The sequence below is a fragment of the Macaca thibetana genome, chromosome 4 (genome assembly GCF_024542745.1).
Source record: "Macaca thibetana thibetana isolate TM-01 chromosome 4, ASM2454274v1, whole genome shotgun sequence".
In the NCBI taxonomy this organism is placed as follows: Eukaryota; Metazoa; Chordata; class Mammalia; order Primates; family Cercopithecidae; genus Macaca; species Macaca thibetana.
This window is the reverse complement of record NC_065581.1, coordinates 84513652-84532125: the sequence shown is the minus strand read 5'-3', so window position 1 is coordinate 84532125 and position 18474 is coordinate 84513652. Positions and strand designations below refer to the sequence as shown.

General features: G+C 37.9%; 1 protein-coding gene and 2 pseudogenes across 4 annotated transcripts in view; 2 read left to right on the top strand and 1 right to left on the bottom strand.

Annotated features, from left to right (window-relative positions):
* CFAP206 (cilia and flagella associated protein 206) overlaps positions 1–18474 on the bottom strand; it is a 55064-nt gene that overhangs the window by 8382 nt on the left and 28208 nt on the right. The gene's annotated exons all lie outside the window — the stretch shown is intronic.
* Positions 10117–10922, top strand: LOC126952929 (hsc70-interacting protein-like; annotated as a pseudogene).
* Positions 13128–14309, top strand: LOC126952234 (S-adenosylmethionine decarboxylase proenzyme-like; annotated as a pseudogene).

The following is an 18474-nucleotide window of genomic DNA, read 5'->3' as shown; positions in this document are numbered from 1 at the left end:
CTTTGATTTTCTTTGGGTCTTCTCTCATGTTTTCCTAGCCTGGCTAAAGTGTAACTATTGGCTAACAATTTGTCTATTTTATCTTTTTTTAAAAAGTACCTTTTCATTTTATTGATCTTTTATATTTTTTTCATTTCAATTTCATTTATTTCTGCTCTGATCTTTATTATTTCTTTTCATCTACTAATTTTGGGTGTGGTTTGCTCTTGCTTTTCCAGTTTTTTAAGATGCATGCTTGGGTTTTTTATTTGATATCTTTCTACTGTTTTCATGTAGATGGTTATTGCTATAAGCTTCTCTCTTAGTACTGCTTTTGTGTTTCCACTTTCATTGTTTCAAGAAATTTAATTTCCTTAATTCCTTCACTGATCCATTGGTCATTAAGGAGTGTCTTGCTTAATTTCTATGTGTTTATATGGTTTCCAAAGTTCCAGTCTGGGTGTGATGGCTCACACCTGTAATCCCAGCACTTTGGGAGGCCGAAGTGGGTGGATGACTTGAGGTCAGGAGTTCGAGTCCAGCCTGGCCAACATTGCAAAACCCAGTCTCTACAAAAATACAAAAATTATTTTGTATTTTGTCTTATCCTTGAGACTGATCCTTGTGCTAAGAAGAAGAATATGTATTCTGTCGCCTTTGGACAAAATGTTCTGTATTTGGTCAATTTGGTCTACAGTGCAGATTAAGTCTTGTTTCTTTGCTGGTTTTCTGTCTGGAAGATATATCCAATGCTGAAGTGGGATGTTGAAGTCTCCAGCTATTATTGTATTGGCATCTATTTCTCTCTTTAGTTCTAATATTTGTTTCATATGTCTGGATACTCCAGTGTTGGGTGCATATATATTAATAACTATTACATCCTCTTGCTGAATTGATACATTTATCATATAATGACCTTCCCTGTGTCTTTTTATAGTTGTTGTCTTAAAATCTATTTTGTCTGATACAAGTATGGCCAATCCTGCTGTTTTTTGGTTTTCATTTGCATGGAATAACTTTTTTCATCCCTTTATTTTCAGTCTATGTTTGTCTTTATAGGTGAAGTGTGCTTCTTGTAGGCAACAGATCATTGGGTTTTGTTTTTTTAAATCCATTCAGCTACTCTGTCTTTTGACTGGAGAGTCGTTTAGTCTATTTAATTCAGTGTTATTATTGATAAATAAGGGTTTATTATTGCCATTTTGTGATTTGTTTTCTGGTTGTTTTGTGGCCTTCTCTTTCTTCCTTCCTTCCTGTCTTCTGTTTTGTGAAAGTGGGTTTCTTTGGTGGTATGTTTCAATTTCCTACTTTACATTTTTGCGTATCTATTGTACGTTTTAAAATTCAAAGTTACCAAGAGGCTTGCAAGTAACATCTTATAACCCATTATTTTAAACTGATGACAACTTAACTCTGATTGCAAAAACAAGCAAAGAAAAAACTGATAAAAACCCCACCCCCCCCCCACCGCCACTTAACTTTTTGTTGTTTCTATTTAAATCTTATTATACTATCTATGTCTTTAAAAGTTGTTGTAGTTATTATTTTTGATAGGTTATTCTTTTAGTCTTCCTACTCGAGATATAAATAGTTTACACCCCACAATGACAGCGTTATAACATTTTGTATTTGTCTGTGTACTTACTATTAATGAGTTTTATGCCTTCAGATGATTTGTTATTGCTTGTTAACATCCTTTTCTTTCAGATTGAAGAACTCCCTTTAACTTTTCTTGTAGAACAGGTCTGGTGGTGATGAAATCCTTCATCTTTCATTTGTCTGAGAAAGTCTTTATTTCTCTTTCATGTTTGAAGGATATTTTCACCAGACATATACTATTCTAGGATAAAAGTTGTTTTGTTTTGTTTTGTTTTGTTTTGTTTTTTTCCTTCAGCACTTTAAGTATGTCATGCCATTCTCTCCTGGCCTGTAAAGTTTCCACAGAGAAATCTGCTGCCAGATGTATTGGAGCTCCTGTATATGTTATTTCTTTCTTTTCTCTTGCTGTTTTTAGGATCCTTTATCCCTGACCTTTAGGAGTCTGATTATTAAATTTCTTGAGGTAGTATTTGGGTTAAATCTGCTTGGCATTTTATAACCTTCTTATACTTGAATTTTGATATTTTTCTCTATGTTTGGGAAATTATTTGTTAATACCTCTTTGAATAAACTTTCTACCCCTATCTCTTCTCTACCTCCTCATGGTCAATAACTCTTTTTTTTTTTTTTTTTTTTTTTTTTGAGACGGAGTCTCGCTCTGCTGCCCAGGCTGGAGTGCAGTGGCCGGATCTCAGCTCACTGCAAGCTCCGCCTCCCGGGTTTACGCCATTCTCCTGCCTCAGCCTCCCGAGTAGCTGGGACTACAGGTGCCCGCCACCTCGCCCAGCTAGTTTTTTGTATTTTTTAGTAGAGGCAGGGTTTCACCGTGTTAGCCAGGATGGTCTCGATCTCCTGACCTCGTGATCCGCCCGTCTCGGCCTCCCGAAGTGCTGGGATTACAGGCTTGAGCCACCGCACCCCGCTGGTCAATAACTCTTGGATTTGTCCTTTTGAGGCTATTTTTTAGATCCTGTAAATGTGCCGTATTATTTTTTATTCTTTCTTCTTTTGACTCCTCTGACTATGTATTTTCAAATAGCCTGTCTTCGAGCTCACCAATTGTTTCTTCTGCTTGGTCAAGTATTTATTGAGAGACTTTGATACATTCTTTGATTTGTCAGATTTTTCAGATCCAGAACTTCCTGGTTTTAATTATTTCAATCTCTTTGTTAAATTTATCTGATGGGATTCTCAATTCCTTCTCTGCATTATCTTGGATTTCACTGAGCTTCCTCAAAACAGCTATTTTGAATTCTGTCTGAAAGGCCACATATCTCTGTCACTCCAGAAATGGTCCCTGGTGCCTTATTTAGTTTGCTTGGTGAGGTCACGTTTTCCTGGATGGTCTTGATGCTTCTGGATGTTTGTCAATGTCTGGGTATTGACAAGTTAGGTATTTATTCTAATCTTAGCAATCTGGGCTTGTTTGTACCTGTCCTTCTTGAGAAGGCTTTCCAAGTATTCAAAGGGAATTGAGTGTTGTGATCTATGTCTTTGGTCATTGCAGCCATATGTATATTAGGGGGCACCCCAAGCCCAGTAACACTATGACTGTTGCAGACCCATAGAGGTACTGCCTTGGTGGTCTTGGGTAAGATTGGGAGAATTCCCTGGATTACTAGGCAGAGGCTCTTTTTCTCCTCCCTTACTTTCTCCCAAGCAAACAAAATCTCTCTCTCCATGTTGTGCCAAATGGAGTGGGAGGAGAGGTGATGCAAGCACCCCCTTGGACACCACCACTGGGGCTGTGCTGGGTCACACCTGAAGCCAGCACAGTACTGGGTTTCGGTACTGTGGCAACTATTTTCTGGCGACTGCTGATGTTTATTCAAGGCTCAAGGGCTCTTTAGTCAGCAAGTGATAGGTCCTGCCAGGACTGGGCCTCCCCTTTCAGGGAAGTGGATTTCTTACTGGCCCAGGACAGATCTAGAAATGCCCTTCAGGAGCTAAGGCCCAGAAACAGGAACTTTAGGAGTTTGCTTTGCACTTTATTATACTGTGACTGAGCTGGTATCCAAGTTGCAAGATAAAGTTGTTTTTACTATCCCTCTCCTTTCCTCAAACAGAAAGAGTCTCTCCTTGTGGCCACCACAGCGATGAATGTGGTGGATCACACTGAAGCCAGCATGTACTGGGTCTTGCCCAAGGCCCATGGTGAGTGCTGCCTGGCTACTATTGATATTTATTCAAAACCCAAGGGCTCTTTGGTCAGCAGGTGGTGAATTCTGCCAAAACTGGGTCCTTGCCTTCAGGGCAATGGGTTACCTTCTGGCCCAGGGTGGGTCTAGAAATGTCATCCACAAACTATGGCCTGGAATGGGGGCTTCAGGACTCTGCTTGGAGCTTTATTTTACTGTGGCTAAGCTGGTATCCAAATTGCAAGACAAAGTCCTCTGTACTCTTCCCTTTCCTCCCAGAACTCCAAGCAGCACTGTCTAGAGTTGGGAAAGGGGTAATGCAAGCACTCCCTTGTCTACTGCAGCTGGTGTCTCACTGGGTCACATGCACCCAAGTCCATTGGCTCTGAGCCCAGCATGGCACCAGGACTTGCCCAGGAACTGTAGTCAGTGTGGCCTAGACTGTCTTTCAAGTTTATCAGGACCCTAGTACACTATAGCCCATGATACTGGGGCTAGCCAGAACTCAGGTTCCAACTGCTGAGATGGACAATTCCCTTCTGGCTAGGGCTAGTCTGAATGCTCCTGCCATGGGCACTGGCTGAATTCTACCCTGTACTGCTTTATGCTGTGACAGGGCAGCACTGAATTCCAATGCAAAGTCCCAACAATCACTTTACTCTCCCTCCACCAAGAACACAGATTCTCTCTCTGTGTCACGTGGCCGCTACTGGGGCATGAGGGAAGGGTAGTATAGGCAATTAAAGACTGTCTTTCCTACCCTCTTCAGTACCTCTTTCCTTGATATGATGTTTACAAAAGGTACTGCGATTGCTCTCCTGATTTTTAGTTCTTTTATGAAGGTGCTTTCTTATGTAGATACTTGTTCAATTTGATGTTCCTGTCGGGGGATGATCACTGGAGGGTTCTATTCTGCCATCTTGCTCTGCCTCTCAATCTGGTGGTAATTTGAAGGGTGAAACATACCTTTTTTTTTTTTTTTTTTGCCATAAGTAGCTTTGAGACTTTTTATGGTAAGTGGCTATATCATAGCTCCAAAATTACACACACACACACACACACACGCGTGCGCGCGCACACACACACACACACACACATTTTCATTTTTTATTCAAAGGAAATATATACACACATTTATAAAGAAATGGTACATTAAAAAATCACATGATACTACCCAAAGCAATCCACAAATTCAGCACAATCCCTATCATAATACCAATGACATTCTTCAAGAAATAGAAAAATAATCCTAAAATTCATGTGGAACCACAAAAGACCCAGATTAGCCAAACAATCCTGAGCAAAGAGAACAAATCTGGAGATATCACACTACCTGACTTCAAAATATGCTACAAAGCTATAGTAACCAAAAGAGCATGGTATTGGCATAAAAACACAGAGACCAATAGACTAGAATACAGAACTCAGAAATAAATCCACACATTTACAGCCAACTGATTTTTCTACAAAGGTGCCAAAAGCACACACTGGAGAAAGGACAGTCTCCTCAATAAATGGTGCTTGGAAAACTGGATATCCATATGCAGAAGAATGAAACTAGACCTCTATCTCTCACCTTATGTAAAAATCAACTCAAAATGAAGACTTAAATGTAAGAACTAAAATTATGAAATTACTGGAAGAAAAGAGGAGAATGCTTCAGGGCATTGGTCTGGGCAAAGATCTTTTGGATAAGACCTCAAAAGCCCAGGCAACCAAAGCAAAAATAGAGAAATGGGATTATATCAAACTAAAAAGCTTCTGCACAGCAAAAGAAACAATCAATAGAGGAAAGAGACAACCTACAGAATGGGAGAAAACATTTGCAAACTATCCATTCAGGAATTAATATCCAGAACTTACAAGGAACTCAGCTCAGCAAAAACAAAACAAAAACAACAAATAATCCAATTTTAAAAAGGGCAAATGATCTGAAGAGACATTTCTTAGAATAAAACATATAAATGGCCAAAGGTATATAAGAAATGCTCAATGTCACTAATAATCAGGGAAATGCATAATCAGCTATCATCTCATCCCAGTTAAAATGCCTATTATAAAAAAGACAAAAAACAACAAATGCTGGTGAGGATGTAGAGAAAGGGAACTTTTTGTGTGTGTGTGTGTGTGTGTGTGTGAGACAGAGTCTCACTGTCTCCCACGCTGGAGTGCAGTGGCACAATCTCCGCTCACTGCAAGCTCCGCCTCCTGGGTTCATGCCATTCTCCTACCTCAGCTTCCCAAGTAGCTGGGACTACAGGCGCCTGCCACCATGCCTGGCTAATTTTTTGTATTTTTTAGCAGAGACAGGGTTTCACCATGTTAGCCAGGATGGTCTCAATCTCCTGACCTCATAATCCACCCACCTCGGCCTCCCAAAGTGCTGGGATTACAGGCGTGAGTCACCGCGCCCGGCCCGAGAAAGGGAACTCATACACTTTTGATGGGAATGCAAGTTTGATGGGAATGCAAGTCATTATGGAAAACAGTATGAAGGCTCCTCAAAAAAACTAAAAATAGAAATACCATATGATCCAGTAATCCCGCTACTGGGCATATATCCAAAGGAAAGGAAATTAGTATCTCAAAGAGATATCTGCACTCCTATGTTTATCACAGCACTACTCACAATAGTCAAGATATGGAAACAACCTAAGTGTCCACCAACAGGAGAACAGATAAAGAAAATGTGGTATATTTACACAATAGAATATCATTCAACCATAAAAAAGAATGAAATCCTGTCATTTACAGCAACATGGATTGAACTGGAGGACATTATGTTAAATGAAGTAAGCAAGACACAGAAAGACAAATACCATGTTTCACTCATGTAGGAGCTAAAAGGGTTGATCCCATAGATCATGCCCATATAAGTAGGGAGGAGAATAGTGGTTACTAGAGGCTGGGAAGGGCAGTGGATAGGGACAAAATTACAGTTAGAAAGGAGGAATAAGTTCTAGTATTCTAGGGCACAGTAGGGCAACTATAGTTAACAAAAATGTATTTTATATTTCAAAATAGCTAGAGGAGAGGATTCTGAATGTTCCCAACACAAAGAAGTAGTAAACATTTGAGGTGATGGATATGCCAGTTACCCTGATTTGATCATTATACATTATATACATGTATCAAAATATTACATGTACCCCACAAATATATACATTTTTTATGTATCAATAAAAAATTTTAAAAATTAAGGGCACATGAAAACTCAAGTTAAAAAGAGATTCTAAAACCAGGTCCAGTGGCATGTGGCTATAGTCCCAGCTAATTGGGAGGCCAAGGCAGGAGGATTGCTTGAAACAGAAGTTTGAGGCTGCAGTGGGCTATGATCACACAAAACCAAACATCGCATGTTCTCACTCATAAGTGGGCATTGAACAATGAGAACATATGGACACAGGGAGGGGAACATCACATGCTGGGGCCTGTCGGGGGTTGGGGGACTAGGGGAGGGATAGCATTAGGAGAAACACCTAATTTAGATAACAGGTTGATAGGTGCAACAAACCACCATGGCATGTGTATACCTATTTAACAAACCTGCACGTTCTGCACATGTATCCCAGAACTTAAAGTATAATAATAATAAAAAAGAAAATCTAGAAGAAATGGATAAATTCCTAGACACATACACCCTCCCAAGACTGAATCAGGAAGAAGTTGGATCCCTGAATAGACTAATAACGAGTTCTGAAATAGAGGCAGTAATAAATAGCCTACCAACCAAAAAAAGCCCAGTACCAGACAGATTTCCAGCTGAATTCTACCAGAGGTACAAGGAGAAACTGGTACCATTTCTTTTGATATTCTTCCAAACAACGGAAAAGGAAGGACTCCTCCCTAACTCATTTTTTGAGGCTAGTATCATCCTGATACCAAAACCTGGCAGAGATACAACAACAACAACAACAAAAACTACAGGCCAATATCCCTGATGAACATTGATGCAAAAATCCTCAATGCAATCCTGATGCAAACTGAATCCAGCAGCTCATCAAAAAGCTTATCCACCATGATCAGGTTGGCTTCATCCCCGGGATTCAAGGCTGGTTCAATATACGTAAATCAATAAATGTAATTCATCACATAAACAGAACAAAAGACAAAAACCACATGATTATCTCAACAGACACAGAAAAGGCATTCCGTAGAATTCAACATCTCTTCATGTTAAAAACTCTCAATAAACTAGGTATTGATAGAACATACCTCAAAATAATAAGTGTCATTTATGACAAACCCACAGCCAATATACTGAATGGGCAAAAGCTGGGAGCATTCCCCTTGAAAACCGGCACAAGACAAGGATGCCCTCTCTCACCACTCCTATTCAACATAGTATTGGAAGTTCTGTCAGGCAAGAGAAAAAAATAAAGGATATTCAGATAGGAAAAGAGGAAGTAAAACTGTCTGTTTCCAGAAGACATGATCCTCTATCTAGAAAACCCGACTGTCTTAGCCCAAAAGCGTCTTAAGGTGATAAGCAACTTCAGCAAAGTCTCAGGATACAAAATCAATTTGCAAAAATCACAAGCATTCCTATAGACCAACAATAGACAAGCAGAAAGCCAAATCATGATATGAACTTCCATTCACAATTGCCACAAAGAGAATAAAATACCTAGAAATACAGCTAGCAAGGGAAGTGAAGGACCTCTTCAAGGAGAACTATAAACCACTGCTCAAGGAAATCAGAGAAGACACAAACGAATGGAAAAACATTCCATTCTCATGAATAGGAAGAATCAATATTGTGAAAATGGCCATATTGCTCAAAGTAACTTATACATTCAATGGTATTCCCATTAAACTACCATTGACATACTTCACATATTAGAAAAAACTACTTTAGAATTCATATGGAGCCAAAAAAGAGCCCATATAGTCAAGACAATCCTAAGCAAAAAGAACAGAGCTGGAGGCATCATGCTACCCAACTTCAAACTATACTGCAACCTGCAGCAACCAAAACAGCATAGTACTGGTACAAAAACAGACACATAGACTGATGGAACAGAATAGAGAACTCAGTAATAAAACTGCACATCTACAACCATGTGATCTTTGACAACCAATGGGGAAAGGATGCCCTATTTAATAAATGGTGCTGGAAGAACTGGCTAGCCATATGCAGAAAATTGAAACTAGACCCCTTCCTTACACCTTATACAAAAATTAACTCAAGATGAATTAAAAACTTAAATGTAAAACCCAAAACTATAAAACTATAAAAACCCTAAAGGAAAATCTAGGCAATACCATTCAGGACATAGACACAGGCAAAGATTAAATGACAAAAATGTCAAAAGCAACAGCAACAGAAGCAAAAACTGATGAATGGGATCTAACTAAAGAGCTTCTGCACAGCAAAAGAAACTATCATCAGAGTGAACAGACAGGCCACAGAATGGGAGAAAAGTTTTACAATCTATCCATCTGATAAAGGTCTGATATCCAGAATCTATAAGGAACTTAAATTTGCAAGAAAAAAACAAACAACCCCATTAAAAAGTGGGCAAAGGACATGAACAGACACTTATCAAAAGAAAACATTCATGCAACCAACAAACATATGAAAAAAAGCTCAACATCATTGATCATTAAAGAAATGCAAATCAAAACCACAATGAGATACCATCTCATGCCTGTCAGAATGGCGATTATTAAAAAGTGAAGAAACAACAGATGCTGGTGAGGCTGCGGAGAAATAGCAATGCTTTTACACTGTTAGTGGGAGTGTAAATTAGTTCAACCATTGTGGAAGACAGTGTGGTGATTCCTCAAAGACTTAAGAACCAGAAATACCTTTTGACCCAGCACTCCCATTACTCAGTATATACCCAAAGGAATATAAATTATTCTATTATAAAGAACATACACATGCATGTGTATGTTCACTGCAGCACTATTCACAATAGCAAAGACATGGAATCAACCTAAGTGCCCATCAATGGTTGACTGCATAAAGAAAATGTGGTACATATACACCATGGAATAATATGCAGCTATAAAAAGGAATGAGATCATGACTTTTGCAGGGACATGGATGGAGCTGGAAGACATTATCCTCAACAAACTAACGCAGGAACAGAAAACCAAACACTGCGTGTTCTCACTTATAAGTGGGAGCTGAACAATGAGAAAACATGGACACAGAGGGGGAACAACACACAGCGGGGCTTGTTGGAGGGGCAGGGAGAGGGAGAGCATCAGGAAAAATAGCTAATGCATGCTGGGCTTAACACCTAGGTGATGGGTTGACAGGGGCAGCAAACCACCACAGCACTCATTTACCTCTGTAATAAACCTGCATGTCCTGCACATGTATCCTGGAACTTAAAATTTTAAAAGTAATAATAAATTTTAAAAACAAAAAAGAAAAGGGAGATGAAAATGCAGAGATAACAGATGATGGATCAGGCAAATGATAAGAAAGTGGCTGCCATTGAAGCCCTAAATGATGGTGAACCACAAAAAGGCATTGACTTATTCACAGATGCCTTCAAGCTGAAACTCTTGACCATTCTGTATGCTAATGAGAGCCAGTGTCTTCAACAAATTACAGAAGCCAAATGCTGCCATCTGATACTGTAACAGAGCCATAGAAATAAATCCTGATTCAGCCCAGCCTTACAAGTGGCAAGCCTTACAAGTGGTTTTCGCACACAGACTTCTGGGCCACTGGGGAGAAGCGGCCCGTGATGTTGCCCCTTGTCTGTAAATTGGATTATGAAGATGCTGGCACAATGCTGAAAGTTCAACCTAGGTCCTAGAAAATTGCAGAACATCAGAGAAAGTATGAGCAAAATCATAAAGAGTGAGAGATCAAAGAAAAAATAGTTTAAAAGGCTCAAAAAGAGCATGAGAGAGCCCAGAGGGATCAGGAACTCAGTAGGCTCTCTTTCCCAGCTGGCTTTCCTGTGGAAAGCCCTGGTAATATTCACGGAGGAATGCCTGGAATGGCAGGAATGCCTGGACTCAATGACATTCTTAGTGATCCAGAGGTTCTTGCAGCCATGCGGGTCCAGAAGTTATGGTGGCCCTCTAGGATGTGGCCTAGAACCCAGCAAGTATGTCAAAATACCGGTATGAATGGAAAGGTTACAAATCTCATTAGTAAATTGTCAGCCAAATTTGGAGGTCAGGCATAATACCCATCTGATAAAAAAAAAAAAAAGCCCTTGGTGAAGGAAGCGCAACCTGGACCATCTAATGGATGTTGCAATATACAAACCACTCTACCTCTGACTTTCTCATCAAGAGAGCTGGGGTGCTTTGAGGATAATCCCTACCCCTCTACCCCAAATGCAGCTGAAGCATTTTACAGTGGTTTGCCATTAGGGTATGCATTCAGATAATGTTTTCCTACTAGGAATTACAAACGTTAAACACTTTTTAAACCTTAAAAATATTTTAAACAAATTTTAAAAGTCTCTTGGATTCTTTTTAAAAATTAGATATTAATAATAGCTTTGCAATGTAAAATGGAAACTCTTTGTGAGTAAACTAACAAACATAAACAGCCTGTAGTCTAAAGAAGAAATGCTAAAGAGAATTAGAAAATATTCAGAACTGAACTATGATGAAAATAACTATGTTTAAAAGTATGCTGCAGAAACATGGATGTAGCTGGAGGCCATTATCCTGAGCAAATTAATGCAGGAACAGAAAACCAAATACCATATGTTCTCACTCAAAAGTGGGAGCTAAACACTGGACACTCATGGACATCAAGATGGCAACAATAGATACTGGGGGCTACTAGAGTGGGGAGGGAGAGAGGAGGGCAAGGGCGGAAAAACTGTTGGGAGCTATGCTCACTACCTGGGTGACAAGATCAATCATACCCCAAACCTCGGCTTCATGCTTATAATAAACCCATGTAACAAACATGCACATGTGCCCCCTGAATCTAAAATAAAGGTTGTAATTATTTTTTAAAAACTTAAGTGACATACAACTCTCATAGTATAGTAAAAAGGAAATGTATTGCATTAAGTTAAAAAGAAAGGCTAAAAACTAATGAGCTAAGCATCTATCTTTAAAAGCTAAAAAACAAATAGAATAAAATAAATGAACTAGATAAAGGAAAATAATAAAGATCAGAGAAGAAAATATAAAATGAAAGCAGTCATGAAATAGGGTCAATAAAGTCAAATGCTGATTCTTTAAAAAGACTGAGAAACTAGTGCTCTGGCAAGATTGATCAAAATAAAAAGAGAAAGCTGAAATAAACAATATCTGGAGTTTAAAAGAGACCATAAGATAATTTAGAGATTAAGCAAATAATAAAAGGATATTGTGAAATCTTCATGAGAATAAGTTTAAAAACTTAGATGATTTGAATAAATTCCTAGAAAAATACAACTTATTCAATCTGATACAAAAGAAATAAACTACCTGGAAAAAATTCCTGTAATCACAGAAGTAGTTAAACTTATAGTTTAATTTAGCATAGTTATAATGTTTCCAACCAAAGAAGCCCAGAGAACTTTATCAGCATACATTACCAGATAATTCCAATTATACATAAATTATTTCAGAGAAAAGAAAATGTAAAACATTCATACTCATTTATAAGACATGTATAACTTTCACATCAAAACAATGGACAGTAAAAGAAAGGAAATGCATAGGTTAATTGCACTGAGGAATATAAATGTAAAACTGCCAAAGAAAAATTAAAAAGCTGAATTCAAGAATGTATTTTTTAAATAAATAAACCATACCAAGTTGGATTGATCCCAGGAATGCAAAGTTGGCTTAATTTTAGAAATAATATAATTCACCACATTAGCAGATTAAAGGATAAAGGCCAATCGCTCATCTCAAAAGATGCAGAAACAGTATTTGATACAATTCAATAATTATTCATATAAAAAACTCAGCAAATGAGATTAGAGAGGAAATCCTTAAGAAAACGAAATCCACAAAAAGCTACAATAAGCACTGCAATTATGAAATATCAGAAAATTATTTGGGGGGATAAGAAGACAAAGCTACCCAATTTCGCTACCTCTATTTAATACTATACTAGAGTTGCTTGTCAATGTAGTAAGATAAGACAAAAGTAGAGTATAATGACATCTACAGTCCTCCACAGTACAGACTGCAACATTAGCTAGTGCTCACTGTACTCTCTAATGGTGAAACAACAGACTACAGGAGACTGAATTGTATCTGCCTCTATTTTCAGTCTGAAGTCCAACTTTTACTTACCAAAAAAAGAAAGAAAGAAAAAGCCAGGAAGAGTTTTTAATCCTTAAAAAATATCAATATAAAATTATAGCAAAAAAGGAAGCGGAATGTAACACATCCTGAACAATTTGCAGCAGCAGCAGCAGAATAAAAAAGTATTTCATTTAGTTGATTTACTGTGGTTGTTGATTGTTCTCTAGTCTCACGATGACGGAAGTTGCACGGTTTTTCAATGGGACCTAGAAGCTGCTGGAGGTTCTCCTGGCAGCAACCCCATGCAAACCAAAAATCTGGAAATCTTTTTACCACTCCAAGATCTGAGGGTGACATATTTTGGAAGGATCTGCAATGTTCCATCATAAGTGTGACAAAAACTGACAATCAGGAAGCTTATGTACTCAGTGACAGTAGCAGCAGCAGTGACAGTAGTTTATCTCCAAGAGACGTTTTATTTGGAAGACATATGGGACCAACTTTTGCTGAAAGCACTGGTTCCCCTGTTGAAGCCTGCTAGGGATTACAGCGGATTTGGCTCAATGAAAAGCTTCTCTTATTTGCCTGAAATTTCATGAAGCCTTCTCACCAAGTGTGCCCACACCAGAATTTCCAGGAAGAAACAGTTTCTTAATATAATTTTCCCAAGTGGAATAGCATATTGTATGGAATGTGTGAATTCTGACTGTTGGTACTTGTACATACTCTGGATTTCCCAGAGAATCTGGCAAGCAAACAGATTAAACCCTGGAAATTTTGATAGTGAGCTTGACCAAGCAGTTATGAATCAGTCCTACATGAAAGATGGCATCACTACAAAGGATGTCACTCATGAGAGTGGAAATAGTGACCTAATACTAGGTTCTGCCACACTGTTAAATCCTTGTGGGTATTCAATCAATGGAATGAAATCAGATGGAATTTACCAGACTATTCACATCACTCCAGAAACATAATTTTTTTATGTTAGCTTCAAAACAACCTTAAGTCAGACCTTTTATGATGACCTGGCTGGGAAAGTTGTGGAAGTCTTTCATGCAGGAAAATTTGTGCTACCTTGCTTGTAAATCATAGTTTTAAATGTCACACACTACTTTCTTTGCCCCTAGAATATGGAAGGTTTTAAATGTCCTGATTGCCAGAGTACTATGTTCAATGATTACAATTTTGTTCTTAGCGGTTTTGCTAAGAAGCAGCCAACAGCAGAGCTGATTAAGAAAAATGAAGAAAAAATGCAAAATGAAAACACTCATAGAAGGGTAGTGGTTGCTTTCTAGAGACTGATACCCTAGGGCCATGCTTTCTGTAACCACCACCTTGTCATTGTAAAAAGTCCCACATGGGCCGGGCACAGTGGCTCACGCCTGTAATCCCAGCACTTTGGGAGGCCCAGGAGGGTTGATCACGAGGTCAGGAGATCGAGACCATCCTAGCTAACACGGTGAAACCCTGTCTCTACTAAAAATACAAATAAATTAGCTGGGCGTGGTGGCGGGCACCTGTAGTCCCAGCTTCTCTGGAGGCTGAGGCAGGAGGATGGTGTGAACCCGGGAGGCGGAGCTTGCAGTGAGCCGAGATCGTGCCACTGCACTCCAGCCTAGGCGACAGAGCAAGACTCTGTCTCAAAAAAAAAGAAAAAAAAAGCCCCACATGTGCTATAGTTTAATCATTTTGAATTTTATGCATTAGTATATCAAAGAGCTACATACTATATCTTCCATGTATACGCTCTTCCTTGTTTAAGTATTCAGTACACTCTTGCTGTGAAAATGGAGTGCTTGTAGAAAAAACAAACAAACCTTTTACTATATGAAACTTTGTAACACTTGTGAAAGCAGTTCAGCTTGGTTTATGCATAGTGTAATATTTCTCCAAGTACCACCCAAAATTCCCCACAGAACTGTCATCCTCATTAGGCGCTGGCCTCAGCCTTACCACTGGGGACATTACATTGCTGCCAGAATTTTACATCCAATTTACCTCTATTTTCTAGATATTCTCTACTTATGTTATCAAAACCACTTTCTACTTCATACAGATGCTTTCTGCAATAGCAATTAAAATTTTCCATCTATGAGTTGAGTCTTAAGAAAATGATTGCAATTATTCATTTTGCATATTACGATTTTAACATTATCGCTCCCTGCATTTGCAGTCCTCTGATTTATTTCCTCACCAGGATGCCCCCCACTCCCCACAACAACACTCACCTCCTGTAATAAAGCAATATAGCGTTAAAAAAATACAAAGTCTAGGGGAAAGAATTATTATTTGCATATATTGTGATGGCCCACGTTAAAAAAAAAACAACTAACAGACTCTAAATAGCAATAGACTGTCAAATATCAATTATTAGAATTAGTAAGGGAGTTTATTAAGGTTGCTGAATATAAAATCAATATGCAGAAATAAACTGTATTTCCATAATATAAGCAATAATGAACTAAAATTCAATCCTAAGCATCAACAGCATTTAAAATAGCAACAAAAAATATGAAGTCCCTACAAATAAATCTAACCAAAAAATGTGCAATTCTTTGATAGGAAATATTACAAAACTACATTGATGCTTTGGACAGGGAGACTCAATGTTGTAAAAATGTCCATTCTTCTCTTACTAACCTACATATACAAGGCAATTTCAATCAGAATTCCTTCAAGGGTTTTTAACGGAATTTCATTATGTACTTCTCAAATTTATAAAAGTAAAAAGTCTAGAACAGACAAGACTTTTCAGAGAAGAAAGAATGTGAAAATTTACTCTACCAGATATCAAAACTTACAAAGCTATTGAAGACATCAATACAGGAATTTTTAAAAAATTGAGTAACTGAACATAATAGAGAGTGCAAAAATAAGCCTGTGGTTATTGATAAGACACTGTAGATCAGTGAGGAAAGGAGAGACTATTAAACAAATGGTCTACGACAATTTCACTACAAATGGGAAAATAATAAAATTGGTTCTTTACCTCCCACCACAAACAAAAATAAAATCCAAGTGAACTAAAGGCTCTACATAATAGACAAAATACATTTCTTTTTTAAAAAAAAAGGTAAGAATATTTTTGTGATCTCAGAATACATAAGAACTTCTTAAACAAGACATGAAGAAAAAATGACACATTACACATTAAAATGGAAGACTTGTTCATCAAGAGATACCACAAAAAGAATGAAAACATAAGCCACAAACTGAGAAAACATATCTTCAAAACATATATTTAACAAAGAATTCATATCCAAAATATAATTTTGAAAAAAACACTTCCTGCAAATCACTAAAATAAAGAGAAATCAACTAACAGAAAATTGGGCAAAATGAAGTCGTTTCACAGATATATATTATTTAGGAATACATACATGAATGGCAAAAATTCAACTACTATTTTAGAAATAAGTAGAGAATAAAATATAACTAAATCCATCAAGTTTTATGAAGGCATAATTAATGAAACTACTATAGGAAAAAAACACTATGAAAATGGTATTTTTATTGAGGGGACAATTCAGTACAATAAATATATAAATTCCCCCACAAATTATTTCATTAGTTTAATGCAATTCCAGTTAAAATTCCAGTAAGATTTTTTGGGAAAACTTAGCAAATTCATTAAGAAACTTACATGGAAAATTTTGAAAACTAAAAGGCAAAGAAGAGAGCTTCCTTATCAGATAATAAAATATGTTACAAAGCAATAGTAATTAAAGCAGTGTGGCATTAGGATAGAGATAAATAGACCAATGCAATGGAATAGAAAGCCTAGAAATAAACCTATTTCATATGAAAGTTGTTAATGCAATAGAGGTGCATCATATTTTGTGGGAAATACACTTACATTATTTAGTAAATCGTATTAGGAAAACTGGCTTACTACATGAAGAAAAATAACATTAGAATCCTTTATTATCTCCAAATAGACTAAAGATCTCAATGTAAAAAATAAATTGTGTGAAAGTTGTCAGAATCAAAATGGTGTCACTTGTGTTAAAAACTCTGACAAACAGAACCAGGGACGGCCAGGAAGAAAGGGCTCCCATGGCAAATCCCTTTTTAAAATTATCAAAAAGACTCTCCAAAAAACACAATCCTGCACAAAGGTCACCACAACCTTACACAGAAAAAATATTTCTGTGATGACATCTGCCCAGCAACTGCCTGTCCAACCAAGCCAAGGATAATTATTATTATTATTTTTTTTTTGTGAGACAGAGTCTCGCTCTGTTGCCAGGCTGGAGTGGAGTGGTGCGATCTCAGCTCGCTGCAACCTCCGACTCTCTGGTTCAAGCAATTCTCCTGCCTCAGTCTCCCAAGTAGCTGGGAATACAGGCACGCGCCACGACGCCCAGCTAATTTTCATATTTTTAGTAGAGACAGGGTTTCACCATGTTGACCAGGATGGTCTCGAACTCCTGACCTTATAATCCACCCACCTCAGCCTCCCAAAGTGCTGGGATTACAGGCTTAAGCCACCACGCCTGGCCAGGATAATTATCTTCAACAATTATGTAATCCTCCTAACTTTTCCCTTAACAGACTTTGTCTTTCTTTACCTCTCTGAATACACATATAGTTTACTATGGTAAGTGTATTCCCATTGCAGTGCCTTGTCCTGAACAAATATCATTTTCTTTTAGAGAGTATCTGTTATTTAGATTGACAATTTAAAAAGAAGAAAATGGGCTGGATGTGGTGGCTCATGCGTGTAATCCCAGCACTTTGGGAGGCTGAGGCAAGAGGACTGCTTGAGCCTAGGAGTTCAAGACCAGCCTGAGCAACAAAGTGAGGCACCGTCTCTAGAAAAACTAAAAAAAAAAAAAAAAAAAAAAAAAAAAATTATCCAGGCATGGTGGTGCATGCCTGTGGTCTCAGCTACACAAAAGCCCAAGGCAAGAGGATTGCTTGAACCCAGAAGGTCAACGCTGTAGTGAGCTATGTTCATGCCACTGCACTCCAGCCTGGGCTACAGAGTGAGCCTCTGTCTCAAAAAAATAAAAATAAAATAAAAATAAAATGTAAAAGAATAATCTTAGGACAGAGAAGAATTTCTAAAATAAGATTTTAAAAAAGTACTATCTTTAAAGGAAAAAATTATTAGATATGACTACATTAAAATTAAAGATGTGTCTTCAATGAAGGATTTGACTTACAAAGTTAACAGAGAGGTGTCAGGCTGGGAAAGACATTTGCAACTTCTATAACTTAGAAAAGATTAATATTTAGAATAGAAAGGAACTGCCAATCAACAACTTAAAAACAGAAAGAGCGAATGGAAAAAAAAAAAAAACTGGCAAAAGTTATAAATAGGCAATGCACAGAAGGGGAAACCTGAACAGATAAATAAGAAGAAGAAATGCTAAACTTCACTATTAGAAAAATGCACAATAAAACAGTAATAAGGGCCCAGCGCGGTGGCTCATGCCTGTAATCCCAGCACTTTGGGAGGCCGAGGTGGGTGGATCATGAGGTCAGGAGTTCAAGACTAGCCGGGCCAAGATGGTGAAACCCCGTCTCTGCTAAAAATACAAAAATTAGCCAGGCGTGGTGGTGGACGCCTGTA